The sequence below is a fragment of the Aquarana catesbeiana genome, linkage group LG07, assembly GCF_042186555.1.
Source record: "Aquarana catesbeiana isolate 2022-GZ linkage group LG07, ASM4218655v1, whole genome shotgun sequence".
NCBI classification, from domain to species: domain Eukaryota; kingdom Metazoa; phylum Chordata; class Amphibia; order Anura; family Ranidae; genus Aquarana; species Aquarana catesbeiana.
This window is the reverse complement of record NC_133330.1, coordinates 267,377,432-267,402,137: the sequence shown is the minus strand read 5'-3', so window position 1 is coordinate 267,402,137 and position 24,706 is coordinate 267,377,432.

Below are 24,706 nucleotides of genomic sequence, written 5' to 3'. Positions count from 1 at the left end.
TAAATTTGCTAGAACATCTAACACTCCCCTTCCCCCAGATTGACAATGCTACTGCTCAAATGTGTCTATGTGCTTCTTCATCCAAAGTGTAGGCACTCTAATATAGGAGGTGTGTTACTTGCTAAATCACCAGGTAAAAACAGACTAAAAAAAAAAGAACATAAAAAGGAAAGCTAATACAGCCCCCATATCCAATGATTGGTAAGCTGCAATATATTCAATTTATTTTTTTGGTTAACACTGCTTTGGGATTAAACATTCAAAATGTTTATTTTTTACATGTATTGTAAAACTGGTATGTTTTGTTTTGCTACTATATTCCTGGATGAAGCTGCTGGATTCTGCTTTTTTCTTTAGGCAATAGTCAAACATAAAAATGTATATGCAGCACTACCCCCAAAAGGACTGCTAGATTTGTTGGGTCTTTCCCCCACACACAGCTAGGCAACAGGAATTTTCACACTTTTTTCAGAAGCTCAATAAGCAGTCCAGAGGCTTTGGTATGGTTTTGTTTATTTAAAGGAGTGAACTTGGATAGGGAATAGGAATGCATGTGATGCCCAGAAGTGAAGTACTTCAAACAAACAGTTGAGTACCTGCTAATGTCTCTGGCTGCTATGAACCGACTCCAATTGCGCTGCACACCCATGTGAGTGATGGTGCAACTAAAGTAGGAACAAAAAGTTTCAAAACTAAAGTTGAAGGTGCAGCTATTGGCTGAAATACAAAGAACCTGGCAACTCTTGTCTCAAGCTGGAGATGTTGGGGTGCTCCTGGCTGCTTTGTGCTGGCTCTAAGCTGTTCCATGGTATTGCGCCTTACTGTCCTCTCTGTAGCCTTGGGATGTGTTGAAATGGAAGGTACTCATTCAGTCCACCTAAGAAGCTCCTTGAATCCAAAAAGGCTGCTGCACTGGCACACTGCTGCACAGGCTGGGTACCTGGATGTCTCCAACTAAGCCTAGCTGAGACTGGACTGGCTAAGTATGAGGCTTCCACCTTCTCCATCTCCATCACTTTCTCTCCCGGTGTTTCTTCTGCCACAGGGGCAGAGCCCTCAGCACAGGGGTCCCCTCCAGATGAATGGACCCTGGCTCTCAGATTGCCAGGCTCCTGAGTATTTATGGGTTGTTCCCCCATATTCTGGGCCTCATTTCCCCAGGAATTGGTGGCGACTCCATAAAAATTCAGGCTGCAACCGCTGTTCCTCCACCCTCTAAGTTTTAGAATTATGCAAAGAGTTCTAGCAGTCAGAGGGAGGTAAGAGAGCCACAGTAACCCATGTTCCTCTGCCTACAGAAAAGCCAGACTAAATTTACCTACACTAGCAACTAGGAGGGTGCTACATACTGTATAACTAAATCATATCTCTTACTGGCCAGTTGGGTGGACTGCAATCTTGTGAGACAGCTCAGGTCTTTATCACGTGGTAAGCAGGGACCTGACCATTTTATAAGCTTTTCAGCCACATGTTATCTAAAACTATGAAAGTGCAAAGTGAGTCCCTTGATGTTTTATTTAAATTTCGTTTTTAGTTCTTTATAAAATTAGATGGGAACTTGTATGCCCTGTTACAATTTTATATACCGTATTTATCGGCATATAACACGCACTTTTTTCCCCTGAAAATCAGGGGAAAATCGTGGGTGCGTGTTATAGGCCGATCCCCCCCAATTGTGTGTGATCGGAGCGATCGCGGCAATTGCCGCGATCGCCGCCGACATACACAGCCGTGTGGAAATTCAAATACGGCGCCGAGACTGCAGGGACTCGGCGGAGCGGAGCTACACATAGCCGAGAGTCCTCGGGTTTTCTCGGCGCTGCTTACAGTCCCGCCCATAGGGCGGAACTGGGCAGGACTGTAAGCGGCGCCGAGAAAACCCGAGGACTCTCGGCTATGTGTATCAGCGCTCCACCGAGTCCCTGCAGTCTCGGCGCCATATTTAAATTTACACAGGGCTGTGTATGACGGCAGGGATCGCGGCGATCCCACAAAGCTGCACGGGGGCAAGGCTGCACGGGGGGGGCAAGGCTGCACTGGGGCAAGGCTGCATGGGGGCAAAGCTGCACTGGGGCAAGGCTGCACTGGAGAAAAGCTGCACTGACATGGCTGCACTGACATTGCTGCACTGACAAGGCTGCACTGACATGGCTGCACTGACATGGCTGCACTAACAAGGCTGCACTGGGGCAAAGCTGCACTGACAAGGCTGCAATGGACACTGGGGCAAGGCTGCACTGACAATTCTGCACTGGGGCAAAGCTGCACTGACAAGGCTGCACTGACAAGGCTGCAATGGACACTGGGGCAAGGCTGCACTGACACTGACAAGGCTGCAGATGGACACTGATAACGCTGCATTGATGGGCATTTTAATGTAAGTTTTTCTTCCTTAAACTTTACTCCTAAAAGTTTTTTTCCTTAAAATTCCCTCCTTAACTTGGGTGCGTGTTATACGGTAATTTAATCTTGCAAGTTATATTTATTTTTCCTAGAAGGTACCCTATTATTAATTCATACCAGGAATCACATAATTTTCCATGCGTGTACTGCAGTCTGGGTTGTTGAGGTTATCCAATATATATGATTATTGACAAATTAGAAAATTATTATTAATTATTAAATCTATTTAGTATTTATATTACCTGACATGAAACAATATGGTTCCTTACTTTTTGTCTACAGTTAACGTGTATACATATATTTTTTTTTCTTCCCAAGCTCAGTCTAGATCATGAAGGTGCATGAGCGTGAAGTTAGGCTGGAAACAACTCATGACATAAATATCCATGTGGTAAGTTTATCATTATATATATATATTTTTTTTTTTCTTTAATACATCTACCAGGATTTTACTTCAAGAAAATACTTGAGGTGATTGTAGCCGTATTAGTGCAATTGTGACAGAGAAAACTGAGTACTGTCCGTGATACTTTTTTTATTTGCACTAACATACAATTTTTCAGGACAAACTTTTGGGGTATGTCCCCTTCTTCTTGGACCTTGAAGAAGGGGACAGACCCAGAAAGCTTGTCCTGAAAAATTGTATGTTAGTGCAAATAAAAAAAAAGTATCACGGACAGTACTCAACTTCAATAAAATAAAATAAAAGGGCTTATAATAATATCAGACATTTCATCTTAAGAGGAACCTGTGAGGTCAGAAATATGGGGACTGCATCTGCTGGCTTGGTATTTAACTGCTTCCGGACTGCCCCACTCATATATACTGTGACAGGGCGGCCCTTCAGCGCAAAATCACGTACCTGTACTTTGTCGTTTCCTTGGTCTGGGGTGCACGCACCGCCGGTGACCAGCTACTGCTGTGATTGGACACAGTGAAAGCCAATCAGTGGGTCCACTGTACTAGGAACACATTTAACCCTTTGATTGCCCCTGATGTTAACCCTTTCCCTGCCAGTGTCATTAGTACAGTTACAGTGCATATTATTTAGCACTGATTACTGTATTGGTGTCACTGGTCCCCAAAAAAGTGTCAAAAGAGTCAGTTAGTGTCGGATTTTTTGGCTGCAATGTTGCATTCCCACTATAAGTTGCTGATCGCCACCATTACTAGGAAAAAAATAAAATAAATACAAATTCCATAAATATATCTCATAGTTTGTAGGCTATAACTTTTGCGCAAACCAATCAGTACAGTGCCTTGAAAAAGTATTCATACCCCTTGAAATGTTCCACATTTTGTCATCTTACAACCAAAAACTTAAAGGGTAACTCCACTTTTGTGGGGAAAAAATGGCAAATAAAGAAAAAAATTATATAGTGCATATAATTGCGACACTAATCATATTGTAATTGAATGTTATTAAAAATTACCTTTCCTTTTATATCTGCAGCTCTTTAATTTTCTGAGAATGCATTGCAATTAGGCTACCTGGGGTTGTTCTGTACACAGAGTGTGTACTGACCACTCCCCAGAAACATAATTTCCTGCTTGTGTGACCAATTTTCCCAGAAATCTGCACTAAGATATAAGTCAGATTTCAGGCATCCCCTGCAACAAAAATTTTATTTTTGGAGAGATACTTTCAATAGGAACCCGTCTAAAGGGATGCAGGCCCAGCAGATTTCCTCATTAGTGCCCTGCTTCTGCCACACCTGACAGTTAATTATGAAACCACTCCCATTAGACCCACTCAGGACAGAGGCAGAAACAAACACACATGGATTTCTTCAGAATAACGGGTAGGAATCTGCAACAAAGTTTGTTATACTCCTTGCAATGTACATAGATCACCCAGAGGAAAATGTTTTTTCTCAACAAAAGTGGTGTTACACTTTAAATGTATTTTATTTGGATTTTATGTGATAGACCAACACAAAGTGGCACATAATTGTGACCTGGAAGGAAAATGATAAATGGTTTCCAACAAAACTTTCTCTAATCGGGCCTCATGCTCTTCCAACATTCGGCCAAACACGATGATGTCATCTAGGTAGACTTCCACCAAGTTCATATCACCCACCGTGCTCTCCATCAGTCGCTGGAAAGTGGCAGGGGCTCCAGTCAATCCCTGTGGCATCCGATCAAACTCGGAAACCCTGGTGGGCTAATAAAAGCCGTCTCCTATCGGTCTTCTGGGTGCATGGGAATCTGATAGTATCCGCTCTTTAGGTCCAACGCACTGAACCATTCGGCCCCTGATAAGCATTGTAAGGCTTCTTCTATGCAAGGAGTCGTGTATTGATCTGGGATCGGCCTTCGATACAAGGTTTGGATAGTCAATACTAGGGATGAGACGAACATTCCCCCAGTTCAATTCGCAGCAGAACATGCAAACATGCAAAAAGTTAGTTCGAACACGCGAACAATGTTAAAGTCTATGGGACACAAACGTGAAAAATCAAAAGTGCTAATTTTAAAGGCTTATATGCAAGTTATTGCCATAAAAAGTGTTTGGGGACCTGGGTCCTGTCCCAAGGGACATGTATCAATGCAAAGAAAAGTTTTAAAAATGGACGTTTTTTCAGGAGCAGTGTTTTTTATAATGCTTAAAGTGAAACAATAATAATAATATAATAATAATAATGAAATATTCCTTTAAATATTGTGCCTGGGTGGTGTCTATAGTATGCCTGTAAAGTGGCGCAGTTTTCCCACGTTTAGAACAATACCACAGCAAAATGACATTTCTAAAGGAAAAAAAGTCATTTAAAAAGCTCGCGGCTGTAATGTATTGTCAGGTCCCGGCAATATAGATGAAAATTGGGCCTTTGGTGGTGGTGCCACACCACTGTAAGCCCTCACAGTTACTCTTGGTGGGTTCAGGAACGGGCCTTGCTGTGAAATATTAGATCAAGAATTGTAATTACATGCCCCTGTTAAACAGGGGCAGAAAAATTGGGCCTTTAGTGGTGCCACAACACTGTAAGCCCTCACAGATACTCTTGGTGGGCGCAGGAACGGGCCCTGCTGTGAAATATTCGATCATGAATTGTAATTACATGCCCCTGTTAAACAGGGGCAGAAAAATTGGGCCTTGGGTGGTGGTGCCACAACACTGTAACCCCTCACAGATACTCTTGCTGGGCGCAGGAGCGGGCCCTGCTGTGAAATATTAGATCAAAAATTGTAATTACGTGCCCCTGGTAAACAAGGGCAGAAAAATTGGGCCTTAGACAGTGGTGGTGGTGCCCTAAACCAAAAATATTGTTGGAAGCTAGCATCATCAAGATTGAGGAGGAATGGGATAGTCACTCAGCATAGGCAGTCTTCAAGGGATCCCACATCTATAGAAAAATCAATCAGTTACATCAGCATCAGGTGCTGGATAACTGCTGATCCAAGACTGATTCATTTTTATGAATGTGAGCCTAACAACTGAGTCTGTGGACAGGCGCACTCTATGATCTGTTACAAACCCTCCAGCAGCACTGAATGTGCATTCAGAAAGAACGCTGGATGCAGGACAGGCCAGTAGCTCAATTGCATATTGAGCAAGTTCTGGCCAGTGGCCCATCCTCAAGACCCAGTAGCCCAGTGGATCCTCTGTTGGAAAGGTCTCCAAGTCTGCTCTTGCCCCTAGATATTCCTGCACCCTGTAATGCAGACGCTGGCGATGGTTGCTTGAACCGATCGGACCTTGGCGCTGAGGACTGAAAAATTGTCTAAAGGCATTGGTCAGCCAGCCACCTTCTCCACCACTCTTCCTCTGACTGAACAAAGCCTCAGGAACACATTGTCCAGCACCAGGAAATTGTAACCTCCCAGGGTCTGGAAATGCATTGCACAAACCTTTCAATCTTAGATTGAATAAAGACAGAGATCTTATGAACACACACTCAAGCCTGTTTCCCGTGTCTCATTTGGTCTCTCACGGATCCGAGGGTCCCGGTGGTTTGCCTGCATAAACCAGGGTGGTTGTAGTTGTCAAGGTGTATAATTCCTTTCACCGACTACATCTTCCGAGTAGACAAGATGCTACATCAAATTATCCTCAAGAAGGGCATTGACCCTAAAGATATTGACCAGGCCCATCTGGATCAGGTTTTTCATGGGGTCCGGCCCAATCATCCTATTGTGTTGAAGTTATTGCTGAAGAGAACTCAGGTGGTACCTTCCTACCCTGAGTTGGTAAGGAAGGTTCAAGAGGCTTTGTTGCAAGAGAAAAATCAATGACCCAGAGACTTGAATTCTACTACTGGGAACAAAGAGAAAGTGTTGGCCCACGCTGTTCAGGCAGAAATGGAATTCTCTGACGAAGGGAACGGCCCTCCCAGAAAACCATAAACCAGTAGCAGAACCCGGGCCAACAGAACTGATGGCTCAGGTAGCTCAGGCTCAAACTCAAATGTATCATGCTTTGATGCGAGTGATGGAGACCCAAGAAAAAGTTTAGGAGCAAGGGACTCATGCAAGTGCACAAAAACTGTACCCAGAGCGAGAAAAGAGATGTTACGGATGCGGAGAGGTTGGACATTTCCGAGCTAAGTGCCCCAAATCTGGCATAAACCCTCAACTCCTCACTGAAGTCCTAAGAGTTTTGCAGAAATTGCTCTTTCCAAAGCCGGCAGGAAACTTCAAGGAACCTCAGGGAAGGAGCTAGTTGAGAGTCCCAAGGGAGAAATGCGTTTCAAAGACAAGAAAAGAGACCAGAAGAGAGTCAAAGGGAAAGGGGGATGCAAGCCACCAGTCCTCCCTAACCCTCTTGTGCCTTAGCATGCTACAACAATAACACCCTTAGAGAATGGAACACAGGGACAGGAAATCAATGCACACCCTGCCAAACGAGCAGTTAAACCAAATCCACAGCTTCTAACGAGGCCGGTTAGGGCAAAAACCATAGAGTCACCTGTGGGAAACCTAAGATGGAGTCAATTGTTTATACATTCTATTATAATCACCTCTTAAGTCATGAACATGACTTACTTTCTCTCCACGATAACATAATTAGCTTCCTTATAGTACATGCTAAGGTAGGCTTTATTAGCAGCAGCAGGGTCAGGGGTATGGGTAGCTCTAGCAGTGATACACATTACAAGTTAGAAACATGCATATACCTACTGTATGTAGAGGGGTTAGTCTGTGTCTCATTCCCTAAATTAAAACACCAGTCAGGGGAATGACTTTGTTGGAAAAGTAACTGTGTTGCTTACATATACAGTGGGGGGAAAAAGTATTTAGTCAGCCACCAATTGTGCAAGTTCTCCCACTTAAAAAGATGATATATAAAGTATAAAGTTGCGAGATGTGAGTGAAATTTATGGACTATTTTAACTGGATTACAAGTGTAAACATTTTTTGATAATTTCAAACGTATTGGTTTGAAAGATTTGTTAGTTGAATTTAATGCCCGAGCCAAATATGTACCTGGTTTGTTTGTATTCATGTAGAAATTGTGTTTGGAGCGTTTGAGGGATTTATCAACTGACTCAGTGAGAAATAGATCGTATTCCAATCTAGATTTTTCCAGATGAGATTTTGTACTCTGAGATGGATTATCTTGAAATGATACGTAGGCTGCATTAAAATTGAGTTCTAGTTTTTTTGCTAGATTTTTGCGTTCCCGTTTAAATAGTGCCATTTGTCTTTGTATTGTACCACGCAAGACAGGCTTATGAGCTTCCCACAGTGTTATTGGGGAGATGTCTGTTGTATTATTAATTGATATGTATTCCTTTAAAGCTTGTTCAATGGCCATCTGATGTAGTGGGTGTTTGAGCATTATGTCCGGTAAGTACCACGTTGGGTCATGCGCTTTTGGTATGGCTGAGGCTATAGTAGTGTATACTGCATTATGGTCAGACCACGGAATCGGAATTATATCTGATGCAATAATTTCTGGTATCATTCCTATTGTTAGAAAAATATGATCTATTCTGGTGAAGGTTTGATGAGGGTGCGAGAAATAAGTGAATTTCTTTTTCATTGGGTTACTTTCTCTCCATGAATCTACCAGATTGTATTTGGAAAGAAGTTGAGAAAAAGGTAATCTAGAGGTTATTTTGGATGGTGTAAAAGGTGATTTATCTAGAAATGGGAGGAGGACCTGGTTCGAATCCCCACACATTATCACTGTTCCTATTTTGTGTGTATTAATCACTTGTAATATATGTGAGAGGAATGGTGTAGGTTGTTTGTTAGGAGCGTAGTAGGAAATCACCGTGATTGCTGTATCCATTATATAACCCATGAGTATCAGGTATCTACCTTCTGGGTCTTTAATTTCTGATGATAAGGTGAATGGTGTGGATCGATGAAATGCAATTAGAGTTCCCCTTTGCTTGGTACAGGCAGAAGCCGTGTAAATTTGTTGATAAAAAGGAGAAATATATTTTGGAGTAGAATCTTTGGTGAAGTGTGTTTCTTGGAGGCATACTATGTGAGCCTTCTTGTTATGGAAAGTACGGAAGGCTTTGGTCCTTTTTTGAGGGACATTTATTCCCTGAACATTCAGGGAAAGTATATTCAGTGGTGCCATGGCAATAGATCAAATAGTTTTGACTTACTTTTTGTTATGCAGAGCTGACTGCGCAGATCAACCTGTGTGGACTGAAGAGATGAATAGATAGAAAAGAAACCAGTGAATTCTGGAGTAAAGAGTAAACAAAAAACATATGAGATTAGATGATACATTGTATAAATTATTTTTTGCAAGTAATCACAATTTACCCGTGAAAGAGAATAAATATCTCTCTCAGGGGAATAAGTGCCTTCGTCACACTCCCACATAATATGGTTGGGAGAATGAGGAGGGCTAATGGGGGTACACGGATCTTCCGCTTACAGGAGAGAAGTGCTATGTCAAAAGACATCAAAATGATGTTTCATTAATTGGAGTGCAGAATATAGTTTTTGTTGAAATTATTTATTCCAGGGTGGTTGTATATGGTTAGTCTTGCCCTAGGCTAAATAATTCAGTTAGAAAGGTACTGTTAATAACTTTGGTATTGATGAAGATAGTTTGAATTATTTTGGGATTTTAACCCTTTTAGAGTAAACAATTACATATTTTATTCATATGTAACTGTTTAGATATGTTAACTCATAAAATTGAGGTTGTATTGCTTCAGATTAGAATAAACAAAAACATAATTCTAGGAACTAGTTAGGTAATAATAAATTTGTTTTAAGAAAAGAAAGAAAAAGCTTCCATTACTTCTGGATTATTGAACATATTTGTCCTAAAAAGTAATAAATCTATTGTTATTACCTGATAATATATAACTGAACAAGAATTTCCTTATTACACTTATATATTCTAAGGCTATATGAATCAGAAGTAATAAGAAATATAACTGGAATGTAACATGACCCCATACAGTGTGTGACTATCAGAATGTAGTTACATTCAGTTATAAATATAGGTTTTTTATAGAGAACCATCTCTTAGTATAATAAATGAAGAGATATCAGGAATTAGGATGTCAGTCCATTGAATCTTCTTGGTCCATGGATGATGTGGCATAACGGCCTCTTTTGTGAGAATGATGATTCCCATTTTGTTCTGAAATTTTCTGGGTGCTGCCTGAAGGTGAAGATGACGCCATTCTTCTGCATTTGGGAGTGTTGCTGCTTGTGGGTTCTGTCAGATTTAATTTTAAAAGGGTTTGTTGTAGTTCATCTGCTGATCTGCTTCTGTAAATTGTACCTTGGTAGTTAAATCTGACTGAAAAGGGGAAGCCCCATTGATACATAATGTTGTGGCGTTGCAGTTCCATTAGTTGGGGTTTCATGGATCGTCTTTTAGTAATAGTAAGTTGGGATAGGTCAGCAAAAATTTGATAATTGTGTCCTTGAAAATTAAGTTCTTTTTTTTTCTCTTGCAGCAATTAGTATTTGTTCTTTCGTTCTGTAATAATGAAATTTTGTGATTATATCACGTGGGGGTCCATCTTTCTTTTTGGCTGTGAGGGCTCTGTGTACTCTGTCCAGTTCTAAACGTTCAATAGGGATATCTGGCTTTAGTTCTTGTAATAGAGCAGTAATAGTAGACTGCAGGTCTGTCACAGTTTCAGGTATTCCCCTTATGCGCAAGTTTGAACGTCTGGCTCTATTTTCGTAATCTTCGAGCTTAGTTTGAAGTATTAAATTCTCTTTTTTTAATTGTTCCAATTCTGTTATATTTTCTTGGGTTGTAATTTCAATTTCATCCATTTTTATTTCTAAGGCTGCGGTGCGGTTTCCCAGCTCTCTTATTTCTTTGGTTAGGCTTTTTGTTATTTGGTCTGAGGTTTGTTTTAAAGCCTTATGAAGCATCTTTTCAAATTGTAATAATATTACTGGGGATACTGAGGAGGCTTGTGGAGAAGTTTGTGAGAGGATTTGTTCTGTATCTGACTCAAATGGAGAGTCTTGCTGTGACATTTTTTGTCTGTGAGAGCGCCCTGATGCTGTATCTTGTGAGGTGACTGGAGCTGCTTCAGCTGCAGTGAGTGCCTGTGAGCTCTTTGTGAGGTGATTTTTATTTCTGCCACGGTTTCCTCCCAGTACCATATTTCCTGCCCAAACTTTCACAGTTTGTTCCCTGGGGCAAAAATGTTCAAATGGATACCTTTTGAGCCTGCAGGCTCCGCTTTGTCCTTCTCTTCTCTCCTCAGCGGTGTGGAGCTCTAACAATGCATGTCTGCTCTGCTAGGCTCCGCCTCCTGCCCCCCCGCAAATAAATTCTTTCAAAAACCAGACAATGTGATTGTCTGGATTTGTTTCCACATTTTGTCTCTAATAGTTGAGGTATACCTATGATGACAAATACAGGCCTCTCTCATCTTTTTAAGTGGGAGAACTTGCACAATTGGTGGCTGACTAAATACTTTTTTGCCCCACTGTAAACTTGATATGTTGGTTAAAACAATGGGAGGAGTTCCATTTTAAAAAAGGTGATATTTAAAGGTACAGCCATAAGGGGAATACAGGCTGTACTAGTATGCAGTTTACCACATATCCAACATTTCTCATACCCTGATTTCTGGGCATAATTATATTTGAATTTCAGTAGCAAGACTTTGTCTGTAAAACTATCAGTTTTAACTCCTTCATTATCTGATTGTGTATCTCTCTTGTGTCTGGTATGAGTATTATTGATGGTGCTATTGGGTGACCCACACATGCATTTAAGGGCTCCCAAGTCCTCAGGATGATAAATACTGTTAGTTATGATCCATATAGGTAGGAACACTATCAGGGAGATTAGGAACAGGAAGCAAAATGCCTTCCCAGAAGTCTGTGGTGCAATAAGCGTTCAGAGACTCTTTCACCTGCTTCACTCTCCTTTTGAGGATTTATTTCACCTGTTTCACCTCCTTTATCCTTGGCTTGTTTCTTAGGTGCTTGGTTCACCTTCTTCACACGACTGGCATGAATCCAGGACTGTTGTCCCTCGGTAAGGATTGCGGTACGTGTGACTGCAATCACAGTGGTAGGGGGTCCAAACAGATACTCTTGCTTCTTAGTATAATTCAGCTGTTGGACCACCACTACATTTCCTACCTGGAAAGGTTGTGTAGGTTCCTGTGAAGAGAAAGGAGAGGTGCGAGCAACATTCCTTTCAACTCTTTCCAGAGTTTCAATGAGTTTCCTAATATACTCTCTCTGTATTACTTCTAGGTCTCCTCTTTCTAACAAAAGTGGTTGCCTAGCCAACGGGGTGGGAAATGGCCTACCCATAAGGACCTCAAATGGAGAGTATCCTGTTTTCTTAGAGGGGGTCATTCTTATTTCGGCCAAAACTGCTGGTAGAACTTTCTGCCACTTATTATATTTGCCTCCTGTTGCTTTTCTTATTTTAGCTTTAATGGTTCTGTTCATTCTCTCAACAATACCTGAACTCTGCGGGTGGTAAGGTATATGAAATTTCCAATCAATTTTAAATGTTTTCACAAAATTTTGGCACATTTTGAAATAAAGGCAGGACCATTATCAGAATTTATTTGGAGCGGGCATCACCATCCTGGGATAAATTCCTGCATAACGAATTTTACAACTGTTTGTGCATCTTCTTTTGTGGTTACAAATGCTTCTGTCCATCTTGAGAACATGTCTACTATCACAAGTAAATATTCCTGTCTTTTACCTAATTTAGGCATATGGGTGAAGTCAATCTGTAAATGTGTAAAAGGTGTGTATGGATATGTAAGGTGTTCATGTTTTGCCTTGTTTGGATTTCTTGGGTTGTTTTGGATGCATGTGATGCATCTGGCAACATATGATTTGACCAAAGAGGGAAGACTGGGGATAAAGAAATCATTGTCCAATAATTCACATGTGACCTGCCAGCCTCTGTGCCCTACCCCATGATACTGAGAAATAAATAAAGGTGCACTAGCTACAGGTATACATGGTCTCCCCTCTTGACAGACAAGTCCAGTATGTGGGCTTTTCTGCACTCCTGCAATATTCCATTGTTTAATATCTGTGTCCGTAGCATATGTCTGAAGATCTGACAAGGTTTGGTTTAACAGGGGCATTTCAGGTGCAAGTGATGGTATTTGTATGGTAGCTTCTTGTTTAGAAGCTGCTTCCTTTGCTGCTTTATCAGCTAAGGCATTTCCTTTTGAAACATAATCTTGGTTTGTGGCATGTGCCTTGCAGTGGAGGATAGCTATAGAGTGAGGCAATTAAATCACTTCCAACAGGTTGGACACTAATGTTGAATGTGAAATCGATTTGCCATCTGCTGCTATGTATCTTCTTTTTAACCAGATAATACCAAAATCGTAGCATACACCGAATGCGTATTTAGAATCAGTATAAACGTTCACATCTTGTCCTTCAAAGAGCTGGCATGCTCTTGTAAGGGCATTCAATTCTGCAGCCTGTGCTGATTGAAATGGGATTGGGTTTGCTTCGAGCACTACATCAGGCAACTGGACTACAGCATATCCTGCATGATATGTGTTGTCATTTGGTCTAGAACAAGAACCATCAACAAAAACATTTTGTACCCCAGGGATTGCAGTGGAAGACATATCTGCACGTGGAGATGTGTCCTGGTGGATTATTTCAATGCACTCATGTTGAGGAACTACCTCATCCTCTTCTTCTTTTAAACCTAGTAACGCATTAAGCCCTCATGCACACAGGCTGTTAAAAAAAGTTATGAAAACGCCAGTATCTTTGCAGTGATTTTTTTTTCCTTTTTTCAGCTTTTTTCAGCGTTTTTGCAATAGCGTTTTTTAGCATTTTTGAGCGTTTTTGAGCGTTTTTCCGCGTTAGCGTTTTTGAGCGTTTTTTTTTTTTCAAATTTTTTTTTTTTTTTTTCAATGGATCAAAAACGCTAAAAAACATTGGTGAATGATGTTTTTGAGCGCTTTTGAGTGCTTTTGAGCGTTTTTTTGAGCGTTTTTCAGCGTTAGAGCGTTTTTACAGCTGAAAAACGTCTTTCAGAACCCACTGGTCCTGGGTTTTTTTTACAGCTTAAAAACGCCTATGCCACTTGCAGCTCAAAAACGCCTAGGTGGGTTTGAAGCCATAGACTAACATAGACAGGCCTTTTTAAGCTGCAAAAAAAGCTCAAAAAAGCAGCTGTAAAAACGTCCGTGTGCATGAGGACTAAGGATCGGGGCGGGGCCTGAAGTAGGGGTTCGAGATTTGGATTTCAGAGGAGAATAATCTCGTATCCACTCAATCTTTGGGCTGACATATGTTGGGTATGAATATTTTTCAACAAAATGGATACTGTCAGGGCTGGGCTCAGCCCTTCCTTCTCTGAGCTGGCCACTCAGCTGTCAGCTAATTGCCATCTCCTATCTCTCCACAGGTACCCAGCTGTTAATGATATCCTGCTTGTCAGTCCTGCCTACTTAAGCCGTCCAGCCCAGAGGATCTCTGCCTTTGCCTTAGTCAACATCACAGAGATGCTCTTCTGCATTCCTGTTAAAAGACTTGCTTGGCTGACATCTCTTCTGGCTCCAAATCCTGCTTGCTGTTTTATTATGCTCATCTCCCTGACGTTTGGCTTGTCTGACTATCCGTTCCGATTCCTGAACTCTGGCTATGTTTTGACTACGTTTGTTCTATTTACTTTTATTATTAAGTGTGATTTAACTGTACCTCTATCTCGGTCTGATTTCATGGTTTCTGACAGATACAATATGAGTAGTATGTAAGGTGGTTGGATGTCCTAGAGTAAAAGAAGTAGCCATTTCTACTACCATAGCACAGGATGCCAAAGCTCTGAGACACGCCAGCATGCCCTGTAATGGCATTGGCACTAAAAAAAAATGCAATAGGGCTGATTTTTCCTCCGCATTCCTGCTCCAGGACTCCCGCCATTTTTTTACAATTGTCCCTGGCAAACAAGTGAAACATCTTGCCATAATCAGGCAATCCGAGGCCAGGTGCCGTTACCATTGCTGTCTTAAGGTACACAAATGCATCACACACTTCATCTGTCCATTTTACACAGTCTGGCATGTCTGAGCCTGTGGCTTGCCTCAGGAGGTTATCATAGAAAGAGCAGTCAGGTATCCATTGGCGGCAGTAACTAATCATACCAAGAAAAGATAGCATATCTTTCTTTGTCAGTGGGCGGGGCAGACCCACGAGAGCCACAGCTCTCTTGTGACTGACTCTTCTTTCTCCTTTTGTGAGGGTAAAACCATGGATTTTCAACAGTCTCTTGACACCATTGCAATTTCTTTTTAGAGACTTTGTGACCATTTTCTGCTAGCCAGTACAATAAATCTTTACCAACCTCTCTGCTGGCAACCTGGCTCGGACGGCATAACAACAAATCATCAACATACTGTAATAGGACTGAACCATTGCGGGGAGTCCAGGACCGTAGGGTTGCCTGGAGTACAACTGAATAGACTACAGGGGAGTCTACATACCCTTGGAGCATTCTGCACCAGGTCATCTGGCAATTTCTAAAATAAAATGCAAGAATAGGCTGTGTCTCTTCGTCCACCGGGATGCTAAAAAATGCATTTGCTAAATCAATTACTGTGAAATACTCTACATCGGATGGTATGGAAGTCAGGAGTGATGGCACATCAGGTACTATAGGTGCTATGGGCGCTACAAGATTATTTATGGCCCTAAGGTCTTGAACAAACCTATAACTGCCACCCAGGTTTTTTTTTAAATAACTCAGTGTAGCGGATGACGATTGAGTGGATTTAGGACGATGTTTAATTATTCGATTGATGTCCTCAATGTCACCTTTTTAAGCATATCATTACCTATAGTCATAAAAGGAGCTTGCTGACACCCTGTACATCTGCATCCATCCCATATTTGTTTCTACTTCTTGTTCTATCAGGACTTAATGCATTTAAAATAGCAGCCCCAATTTTCTTTGTAGTTTCTATCATATTAAAATCATCTTCCTCATCTTCCTTTACTACTATAATAGTAGGGGGGATTGAGGGGATTGGGTAGTTGATGTGTGGCCCCCTGTTGCTCCTTCTGAGGTGCTATCACTATCCTCAGAATCTTGTGATGCTTGTCTTTGTGGGGTGGCGGGTGCCTGTGTGGTTTGTACCGCTAGCTGTTGTGTCTGTGGAAGTGCTTGTTGTTGTGGCAGAGCCTATGGGGTACCTGGTGGAGGGGGTCTTTGGTGGGTGGCAGGATATCCAGCAAGAAGATCTAGCTCATCCTTGCTGAGGCTAGGATAGATCTGACTGGTTTAAGGTGGTGGGGATACATGAGAGAAAGGCAAAGGTGGAGCCGTGGGATCGGGTCTCTTGACCTCAGATTCCTTCTTATGTTTAAGGTTATACTCTTCCTTAATTAAACAATTCTTTGCTTTCTTCTGTTTCTTATTGTCCCTCTGAAACCAGTATGGGGCAAACTTAAGCCAATTTTCCCCTCCCTCTTTCATGTATTTCATATGCCACTGAGGGTCTCCTGAAAACCATGGGAAAGCCTTCTTGTTACCAAGACATAAGCCTTTCATCATATCCATATGAAATTCATCATTATCTCCATCTCAGGGGAAGGGATCACTACTATGTATAGTTTCAGTCCACCCTGCTGAATTTGACACCCAAGGATTTATAAATTCATAATCAGTACTACAAACCCTAGCAACAATCCTTACAAATTTCCCCAGGGTTAGGGGGAGGCGGAGCCTCTTTACCATGTTCTTGACCCATATTACAGTGAACGAGACTCTGTCTTACCTTACAGCTTCTTCCACACAACAAATTATCGTATACTTCTATGCGACAGAAAGACAAAGCAAACAGTGGTTTGGGTCACGGTGGTGATTACCTCATAAACACTTTCTCTCCTTCCCAAAAGAAGTTACAGTACTGTTTTGTCTAATATTAATGAATCCTCTCTCTAGGACTTAGGTCTCCCAAAGACCTTTCACAATGTTAATGAATCCTCTCTCTAGGACTCAGGTCTCCTAAAGACTTTTAAGGCGTGGTCAGTCTCCTTTCTATATAATTTTAAAAGGACTAAACCTTTATCAGAGCTGAGGTAAGAAAAATAATTTGTCAAAATAAGACAAACGTTTACTTACCATGGATGATTGCTTTATCCGGGATGAGCCCCCATTTGAAAGGAATTATACAGTTTGACGACCACCCTGGTTTATGCAGGCAGACCCTTGGGACCCTCGGATCCGTGAGAGACCAAATGAGACACGGGAACCAGGCTTGAGTGTGTGTTCATAAGATCTCTGTCTTTATTCAATACAACAGTAGTATATATACCAGTAAAAATACATGTCTTATGCCCGTACACACGGTCGGATTTTCCGACGGAAAATGTGTGATAGAACCTTATTGTCGTAAATTCCGACCGTGTGTAGGCTCCATCACACATTTTCCATCGGATTTTCCGACACACAAAGTTTGAGAGCAGGATATAAAATTTTCTGACAACAAAATCCGTTGTCGGAAATTCCGATCGTGTGTACACAAATCCGACGGACAAAGTGCCACGCATGCTCAGAATAAATAAAGAGATGAAAGCTATTGGCCACTGCCCCGTTTATAGTCCCGACGTACGTGTTTTACGTCACCATGTTCAGAACGATCGGATTTTCCGACAACTTTGTGTGACCGTGTGTATGCAAGACAAGTTTGAGCCAACATCCGTCGGAAAAAATCCTAGGATTTTGTTGTCGGAATGTCTGAACAAAGTCCGACCGTGTGTACGGGGCATAAGGGTTATTCAAACTTTACACTCAGTACTTTCTTATCAAGAGTTAGGCTGCTTAAACTAGATAACAAAAAATAGGTAATGACTTGCTGACACAGATTCGGCTTAATCACAATATCTCATAGGGTGTGGTTCTATGCAAACTGCTAGTCAAACTGACCATGGCAAAACTTACACACACAAAAAGTTCATTTATACTGTATGTAAAATGGAGGGGAATCTAAGATGGAGTCAGTTGTTTATACATTCTATTACAGTCGGATAGACTCTCCCCCCCTCTGTTGGTGAGTGTGATTGAATTTATACATCAAATCAGCAGTAGTTTCATCCCTTCCGAAAACAGCACACAAGGCATCAATGTAGTCCATGGCAACACAAGTCATCTTACCCATCCTCAGGTTGCGGATCACATCAGCCTCTGGGCCTCAAAGGCTCTCACTGAGCAGTTTCCGTTTCACAGACTCTGGAACACTCCACTCTTCCATAGCCTGTAGAGCTTGGCTCATCCATGTTTCAAACTCGTCTTCTCCCACAGGAGTCGGTAGTCGCCCTGAGAAAAATCAAAGTCTTTGGTAACTCTGATTAGCATTCCCAGACCCATTCTTCACCAGGCTATTGACTGAGCGACTCATATCTGTGTAAAAAGAGAGAGGAGGGGTACTGGCCCTGTGCGAGTCGGCTCCCATAAGTACATGACTTTCCTCGTGACTTTTTGTGTAGGGTGGCTTCTTAGTCTGTTCTTTCTCCATTTTGAGTGGGAACACCCTTGCAGTCGCTTCATCCGTCAGACTGACCTCTTCCAACTGAAAGCACACTGGCACCTCTTCCTGCCATTTTATCAGTGCCCTGACTTGATCTAGCTCCTCCGAAGCTTCTGTTTCCACCAGGTAGGCCCGGTGCCCTGGTGCCAGAGCTCTCAGCCACCTTCTGATCTCCTTCTCGGAGTGCTCATTTCCAGAGATCTCCAGAACGGTGCTTCTGTCAGTTGGGGCCCCATGACTTCTATCCCAAGCAACCACGGCCATTGAGGCGGCTTCCCATGCAGATTTTGGCTCCGATCTAGGTCAGCTAGGGCCAGCTGCAGATAGCATCCCGGATGAGCCCCCAAATGTAGCCTGGCCCCCTAGGGGACTGCTTGGAATTACCTGCTCATCTGCATGACCATGACCTGGTAAACCTTCCAACCCACCTGACACTCTGGGTTCAGACATCCTTGTATCACTGTAGAGTAATAATCAGATAACTGTGTATTTAGGTTCTATGAATATTTTACTTGAACCAACAATGGTAAACGTTGTCACAAAGAGAAGGTAACAGATCTGCTGAGTTTTAGGCCACCGCACCAACTCAGCAAAAGAGTTCCTCCAAAAGACACAAGGCAAATATTAACAATGACAGCACTATATATATATATATATATATATATATATATATATATATATATATATATATATATATATATATATATATATATACTTCCCTTAGAGGTGAAGTTAGCCAGCCTGTAATGCTATCCTAAGAAGGGAGAACAGGTCTATAAATGGTAATATAGGGGCCTTTCTATCAGTGATGGCAATAGAGTTCACCTTGCAGATCTGATGTTCTGATGGCATGTAGGAGCTCATTAACTGTAATCCAATTAGGTATAATGGGAAACAGTAGATTTCTTGTAGTGAGGAAGGATAAAGATGTCTAAGCACAGTGTTCAAGTAAATGCAATAAAGTATTCCTGGAGTAGAGATGTCTGTGCAAAGTGTCTTTGTGTGACTGTGACCAAGAGATGGATAAAGATTGGGCAATTTGCCCTCTCAACAACGACCAGACCGCTCTGATGTCCTCCGTACAGGAACTCGTGTAGTGACACTCGTACAGTGAGTCCGCTATCTCGATCTCCCAACGTGAAGCTTGGTACACTGACTGGCACGCAACCGGAGTAGTGCTGGATGGAAGTCAGATGACAAACGGCAGAGCTAGACCCCTCTGGTATGGGTTGGAAGGTGGTACACCGCGTGGTAGGCCCTGACCCCTCTCTCCATGCACGGAGAGGTCCGTCTTGCTCCAGGCCCAGGAGGAAGAGAGCTCCGCGTGGGCTTTTGCTTCTTTTATAGCTACTCCCAGCAATCTTCCTGATGGTAGCAAAGATCCCTGGGATATGTAGTTCAGGCACATAATCATGCAAAGCAATTGTCTGTTGGAAGAACTACTCATCCCACAATCCCTTTTGTTGGGCACACAAATATAATGTCACCTGTACACTGATCACTAGAGGGACATGCGATGCATGGAAATTCCGGGGAGTACCGTATTTTACGATTGTAGTCCATATTGCTACACACACTAGCAAATACATATTGTCCAAATCATAACCAGCCCACTTTCATGTCCCAAATCCTGTCAAAATTAGCTGATTTCACCAAGGGAATTACTATAAAGGCAGGTGACATTAACCACTTAAGGACCAGCCGCCGTCGCTGTAAGGCGGTACTTTGACGTAGAATACCGGGGATATGGCAGCAGACAGATGCCATAACCCCGGTATTTTCTTGAATGGAGGACGGTCTTCTTTCGGATTAAAGTGGTCTCTGTGGCGGATTCGCCACAAGATCACTTTTATTGGGGCGGGAGGGGGGCACCCCCATCTTTGCTGCTTACTGGAGCCATCAGTAGCAGCGGGGATGATCGTGTCCTTCCCCCTGACAGACTGGATGCCGAGTGAGGGAAAGATGGCCTTGGACATTTGTAATTTGCTTCACAAATTTTTTTCCTGGAAATACAATTCTCCTTTAATGCCGTTTTTACATCATAACTACTTTCTACCCGGCTCAATGGACTCTGGTTTTAAATCCTGGTCGCCTGAAAGCCCTCTTCAGCTTCACCATCTTCTCCACTTAAAGATTCTTAGGCCACTCCCAGATATCTTTGGACCAAAACCGATTACGTTTCTGGATAGGTGGCAATATAACCAATTACGATTCCTACTCTCCCTGCCACATCCATTACAGGATCTACAGAATTTGACTCCAATTGAATCCATGTTCATCCACAAAGACCTTCCACTTCATTGTGTATCACAGTTCTTCAAGGCTCTCCTCAAACTGCAAGGCCCCCTCTATCCGGAATATCTCGCCAAATGGGAAGCTGACCTCAACACTTACCTTACTGACAAGAAAAAAGACAAAATCCTGCAACTTGCTCATGTTTCTTCGATTTCTTCTAAAATGGCGGAAACAAATTACACATTATTGACCAAATGGCATTACACCCCTACTAAATTACATGGTATGTTCCCTTCCAGTTCCCTGTTGTGTTGGAAGAACTGTGGGAACATTGCTTCTCATGCCCATATCTGGTGGTTCTGCCTGCTAATACGCCCTTTTTGGTTAGACATCTTTAACCTCATTAATCAAATAACAGGTTCTCCTCTTCCAGATGACCCATGGACAATACTTCTTCATGGCACTCTTGAATCAGTTGGCCCATATAAACGGTCCCTCAACCACCATCTTTTGAACACAGTGAAGGCCCTTATACCTGCCTCTTGGGGTCAACCCCACGACTTCTTCCATGAAAAGTTGGTTACAAAAAATAGATGAAGTTTGTATCTTAGAGGAACTTACCTATATTGCTAGAGATAGTGTGGGTCGTCACACCAAGATACGGGCCCTCTGGTTTGAATTCAAGTCTACCTCCTACTATAAAGAAATTATGTATATAACCCCTGATGATGGCGCTGTTTAGCCAGATGCTGACTTTTAACTTTCTTTACGGAATATCATGATTGCTACTCGTACAGTTTTGTTCATCCCATCGAATACCAGTACTCTATTACCTTTTCTCCTCTTTCTCCCCTCCCCCAGCTTCCATTTATCTCTATTTCTCTACTTTCTTCTCCCCTTTTCCCTTCTCTTTTTTTCTCTCCCATAAATTCTCACTTTATCTCACTTTCTGGACTTGCAGAATATGCCTGTATTATCACTGTTTACTCTATTTGTTACTCTTTTCAATAAACAGATATTAAACAAAAAAAAAACTCTGACCAGCTTCCCTGTCCCTGCTGAAGAAAAGCATCTACATAACATGATGCTGCCTACACCATGTTTCATAATGGGGATGGTGTGGTAAGGGTAATGTGCAGTGTTAGTTTTCCGCCACACATATTGTTTTGCTTTTTGGCCACAAAGTTCAATTTTGGTCTCATCTGACCAGAGCACCTTCTTCCACATGTTTGCTGTGTCCCTCACATGGCTTCTCGCAAACTGTAAACGAGACTTCTTATGGCTTTCTTTTAACAATGGCTTTCTTCTTACCACTCTTCCATAAAGGCCAGATTTGTGGTGTGCACGACTAATAGTGGTCCTATGCACAGATTCTCCTACCTGAGCTGTAGATCTCTGCAGCTCCTCCAGAGTTACCATGGGCCTCTTGGCTGCTTCTCTGATTGACAGGCAGGAGACCATCAGTTTAGGTGGATGGCCATGTCTTGGCAGGTTTGCAGCTGTGCCATACTCTTTCCATTTTCGGATAATGGATTGAACAGTGCTCCAGGAGATGTTCACAGCTTGGGATATTTTTTATAACATAAATCCCCTTAGAGCCGAACATACGCACATATGCAGCCTCGGCTTTAAGGGGTGGTTGGCTCTTCAGGGATAACAATGGATGTGGCTAAAAGCCGCTCGGCTGTTATCCCGAAGGAGCGAAAGAGGATGTCCTTGGGAGGAGCTTGATGATGTCACTTCTGGTTACGGCCGTTACCGTAAGTCTTTGTGTTTGGCACATTTTTTTTGCTGATGGAGTTTTGGCCACTTTTAAACTGTTATGGCATTTTTTTTTTAATAAAATGCAAGTTTTTTACTACTACACTATGGAGGCTCTTCTCTTCTACCCTTTATCCCTGGAGCTAATTTTTTAAAAGGAGCTGGTTGTGGAACTCGGTGTTTGTGGAGAAATAGCCTTGAGATTGCAGTGACCATTCATTTGAGATACACCCAAGGAGGAAGAAAAGGACATCTGTTGATCTGTTGATGCATGACTAGACCCATTTGGGGTCTTCCCTTGAGGTGAGAGACTAGCACACACAGGATGTGGATTGGAGAAGGATTCCTACAAGTTATTATATTATCTGCATTAGAACTTTTTCCTTTCTTTGATTTACCCTTATAGAGACTATTTGCCTAGCATCCGAAGTTACATCAGTCATCACTGTGAATTTTTGTTTTGATGTCATTATTATTGCATCATTTTGCACATTGAGAATTTGTATTGTTATAAGCACTTTATTATTAGCACTTTATACTGTTATATTATTAGCACTTTATACCCTAAGATTGGTTCAAAGTTACCTGGGAACGTTATTAGCAATTTATTATCAGCTATCCTTATTTAGTATTTCTGAAGAGATATTTAGTGCTGCTTCATTACATATCTTGAGTCTAAATCGTGCCAGGCAAGCTGCCTACCTCTGCTCCAATGCCCCCAGTTTCAGTTATCAGTGAAGACCTCTATGTCAGTCCCGGTGGGGTAAGCAGCAAACTTCTCAGTGATAGTCCAGACCAGGGCGAGCAACTCGAGCTTAAAAGAACTGTATTTGTGGGGATTTTTCAAGGTGGCCTTAGGCATCTGCTGCCATAGGCAATCACCCTCTCTTGGCCATCCTGCGCTTTGGCCAGAAAAGCCTCAAGACCCTGGAGGCTCCCATCGTGTGCACCTGGAATAGCTGGGTGTAGTCAGCATAGGCCAGCAATGGGGCTGAGGTCTGGCGAGGGTAACATAGTTACATAATGGTTTTAGGGGGTTGCCAATCCTGGACAGCCTGTACTTTACCTGGGTCTGGTAAAAAACCTCCACCTTCAACCACACGCCCCAAGTACTGGATCTTTTGCGGCACCAGGCAGCACTTGCTGGGCTTGAGTTTTAGGCCATACTGCACAAAGTGGGAGAATACCCAGTCCAGATGTTTCACATGTTCCTCGAATATAACATCATTGCTATAAACAAGCATAGTCTCAAAACTGAAATCACCAAGACATCTCTTCATTAGGGGCTGAAAGGTGCTGGGGGCATTGCTGAGGCCGAAGGGCATGCAATTGAACTCAAACAGTCCCAAAAGCATAACTTAAGGTGTTTTTCTCCCGGTCTTGGTCCCGGACTAGGACTTGCCAGAAGCCACTGGCCAGGTCCAGAGTAGAGAAGAACTTAGCTTGTTTAAGGGCCATTAGGGATTTCTCAACCCGAGGAAAGGGGTAAGCATCCTTGAGAGTGCATGCATAAAATTTTTGATAGTCCACTCAAATCCGTAGACTATTATCTTTCTTGCATACAGCAAAACAAATACTCTTGCGCACGAATGTGTTAGCCAGGTAGTCCAAAATTCAGGGTGGACAATAGCTTTCAGCCTTGCTGCCCTCCAGGATAGGGATATCCTAGCAATCAAACAAAAGAACAGAAACAAGAGGGCACACCAGCCTTGTGCATTATCCTCTGATATATTTAATAATAAGAAAACATAATTTAAAACTATTCACAAAGGTAGAGAGAAAATCACACCTGTAACAATCTTTGGCTTGTGACAATCCATGTACTGATGGCAGTCTCCAGATCCTAAAGAGAGGATGTGCAAACCGCTACTGGCTGACGCATTTCAAAGGTTAACCTTCTTCCTCAGAGCCTAGGCTCCCATTCGGGGAGTGCCATCACTGCATGGTGGGCATCAGCCTCTAAAGTGTTAATAGCCAGCTCCACCAACAGCCAGATTGGGACCTGGTACAGGCATGCAGGACTTTCCAATTTCTCCTCCCACTCTGTCAAAGGAATGTTAGAGCCATTGAACTTCAGTTTTAGGGCTAGGGCTGATCCTAGTGGAGCCATGCTGGAGCCTAGTCCTCCTTTCGCACCCGCTGCAAGGGACATATCCTACCGACTGCCTCCAAGTGTAGATGGGGTGCAGCGAAGCTGGCGACAATATTTCACAGTCAGGTGCAACAAAAAACTTGTATTTAGGTGATGTAGCAACAGTTCACAACAAGCCCAGTAAGACAGCTGCCCTGCCAGGTACACTCAGTTTCCAATGATGTGAATAAGAAGGTTCCAGCCGAGTCAACAGCCTCTGTTGAGAGGGGGTAGAATGTGG